Here is a 3,504-nt window from a genome sequence, read left to right on the forward strand (position 1 = left end):
TAAAAGTGAGAATGTGAAACAGGTTAGCAATAACCACAAACAGGAGATTCTACAGAAAATCAAAGTGAGAAAGGAAATTATTAATATTATCGACCGTTTAGGAACTCTATGCTACGAAAGGGATGAAACCACATATAGAATAACTGGTGGAAAAGTTAGTGTGTTTTAAGATTAAATCCAAACAACAGTTAGAGAAAAATATATCGAAGCTAGGCCTATATTACGAAAAATTGCTAAATCTCGAGGCAAATTGTGTCCTCCAGTATTTGATGAAGTGTTTGTGCCCCTAGCACGGATAAAAACAGGATCTACAGCATCAACAGAAACTTCGGATATGTGTTTCATATTTCATCCAAGCCTACAGTCTATAAATACTAAAACAAAATACCACTACAGGGAAACTACCTACGAAGAAGTTCTTGGTAAAACTATGTAGCTGTAGTTGCCTTGGACTAACGACGTGTGATTATCAATGTAACCTGTACAGACTGTACGCTTTCCAAAGCTGTTATCCATGAAAAAGCTAAACGACGTTTCGTGAACAAAACACAATTTAAGAGCTTGGCCTTACGAACATTGCAGACGCCGTCTATGCAACACGCGTCACACTTCAAAGAGTTTACCAATACATTGCATTGTTTACTATCGACCACGGATCAAGCAACGTAAAAAGCACTGCGTCTACTGAGATCATGATTCAGAGTTAAAAAAAAAAAAAAAAAAAAAAAAGAAACTAATAAGTCGCCTACATATTATAGTTGCTGCCGAAAGAGGAGAATCACTATTTTCCCACAAACGGAAATATAGTTAAAATTACGCTTCTAATTCGGCTAGTTTCGGCGGTTACTAAAATTTGTAGTGAAAGTTACATAGGGAACTCTCCCGTCCCCCCACCAGAAACGTAGTTTTCGTCGCTGTTGTGCGACTTTTGTACACAGCCAGAGAAAGTGTGTTAAACATGGCGCGGACGGAAACACTAGGCTACGCTACAGGGAAATCTGCTTACACAACGTTTACTCGGCATTAATAATCGTTGGCGTAAACATCTCTCAATCAAATTACCCCCTTCCAACCTAACTTAGATCTCGGGCTACACTGCCCATAGGCCTGTCATCACAACCAAAATTTCAATGTGTGGGGGATATCCTGTACTTCTCGCTAATCTCTCTCTAGGCAAAAATGTCAGTTATTGTAGATTGGTGGCAGTCTCAACTACAAGATTTACTAATGATAAACACTATTGAGGCGGCTCGTAATTTTAGAATAGTTCTCTTCGTCTTACTTGGCATAAATTGTTCGCTGGCGTCCCAGCAGCTAGCTCCTTCAGTGTCTGCTTCTGCCATCGCACCACGCCAGTCTGTTTTTATCCTAGCAGACAGAACGCACCGCACATCCGACAACTTCGGAACCACTCAACTGGCCAGTTAGCAACTGAGCCGAACACTGTTTACACCGTCAAAGGAAAACTATGCAAAGATGTACACTCGAATGGCACGACTGAGTAGTACACACACACACACACACACACACACACACACAAACAGTAATATCTGTAGAATGTCCATCGACACGCGCAGAACGAAATTCTTCTCCGAAAAAAATCTCGTGACTATATTCCGGCGTTACGGCCAGGTTCTCATTCAAATGAGCAAAAAATGTTATATATTTTTTTTGAGACAGAGAAAATACACTTGAAGGATCTGTTTGGGAGTTACGAGTGATCATACTATGAGCTTTATTTTAGATTTTCAGTAAAAAAAATGGCGCCCGCAATTATGATTTGATCACGCGGACTGCGTGCAGTGTGGCCTCTCAGATGTTACCTGAAATCAAAAATGGATGACATCAGTTGATACTAAATTACTTCTCTGAAATTGAAAATGGAAAACATCAGTCGATATTACATAAAATTTATGGGAGCGCATACCTAACCGCAATGAAACAACCGTAAATTTAACGATACGGTACTAATTCGAACTCTGAGTTAAATTTTTTGGGTGGTTTATTTCACTCCTTATGCCTTCACAAAAATTACTTAATATTAATCAGTGTCATATATTATAGGTATAAGCTCCTAAGAAAAGTGTTTACTTTTCTGGGTCAGAGGTAGAAGTTAAGAGATTGAACCATTTTTAGTTAATGCTGCATGCCGTTCTGAGAAAATTGTTTCTCAAAAAAAAAAAAAAAAAAAAAAAAAAAAGTTCAACGTCTAGGGAAACCTTTTAGTTATATTATTACTTCGATTTGCATGAACTGAGGGTTACATGTATATTTTTAATGTCGCTGAACACGAATCTGCAGTAAGATTTTCAATATTCAAAACGGCTAATGCAATACGGAGAGCACAGGATTATGCTTTGTCCAATTTTTACCAAAAATGCATTTTCGTTATTTACGTTTAGTGTGCAATCCAAGGAGCACTTTTCAACCCTTCCTTTGGCTGGAATTGTTCCTAGATAGCAACTCCCTGTTCTTCTTGGCAGGAAAAGCCGATCTGTCTAACCTGGATATGCAGCACTCGTTATTCGTCAGTGTTATCGGCGAGTATGTTTGCAGTATGAATCATTTTGTGCACGTGCGTCACGGGACGAGCTTTGATCTACATCTATATGGATACTCTGCAAATCACATTTAAGTGCCTGGCAAAGGGTTCTTCGAATCCCCTTCACAATTGATAGTTAATTGAAACCCTCAGCTGCCGACAGGTGTTGTTGATATACTTCGATGGGGACAGCTGAAAATGTGTGCCCCGACCGGGACTCGAACCCGGGATCTCCTGCTTACATGGCAGACGCTCTATCCATTTGAGCCACCGAGGACACAGATGAATACCGCGACTGCAGGTATTTATCCCTTACACGCTTCCCGTGAGACTCACATTTCCAACCGGCCACAATCCACAAACGTAATGTATGTAATAGGTGTTTGCCCATCCACTCAATACCGGCCCACACTAAGGTGACGATTCCCGTAAGATTTCGGGCAATCTGTGCGCATTCGCACAGACGAAGGTCAATGGCTGGGTAACGTTTAACCATATATATGAAGATAGTAACTGTTCTCGAAAGAACAGGCGCCACTGACGACCGGGCAGCTTCTCTAGAATACATGATAGACCGGCCTATGTGGCCGAGCGGTTCTAGGCGCTTCAGTCGGGAGCCGTGCGACCGCTACGGTCGCAGGTTCAAATACTGCCTCGAGTATGGATGTGTGTGATGTCCTTAGGTTAGTTAGGTTTAAGTCGTTCTAAGTTCTAGAGGACTGATGACCTCAATTGTTAAGTCCCATAGTGTTCAGAGCCATTTGAACCATCAGTCCCTGTGCTTACACACTACTTACATTAACTTATGCTAAGGACAACAAACACACACAACGATGCCCAAGGGAGGACTCGAACCTCCAACGGGGGGAGCCGCGCGAACCGTGACAAGGCGTTTGAGACATGGCGGATACCCCGCGCGGCTCATGGCAGTCGTGACACTGCTTCAAACAATGGGCTGTAGA

The 3,504-nt window shown here is 41.7% G+C and overlaps 1 non-coding gene across 1 annotated transcript; it reads right to left on the reverse strand.

The window, feature by feature from the left end:
• Nucleotides 1-2,745: 2,745 nt before the first annotated feature.
• Nucleotides 2,746-2,819, reverse strand: Trnat-ugu (transfer RNA threonine (anticodon UGU)). The gene has a single exon. It is a non-coding gene; the product is annotated as a tRNA-Thr (tRNA).
• Nucleotides 2,820-3,504: the final 685 nt, after the last annotated feature.

The sequence above is a fragment of the Schistocerca gregaria genome, unplaced genomic scaffold (assembly GCF_023897955.1).
Source record: "Schistocerca gregaria isolate iqSchGreg1 unplaced genomic scaffold, iqSchGreg1.2 ptg000362l, whole genome shotgun sequence".
Lineage (NCBI taxonomy): Eukaryota > Metazoa > Arthropoda > Insecta > Orthoptera > Acrididae > Schistocerca > Schistocerca gregaria.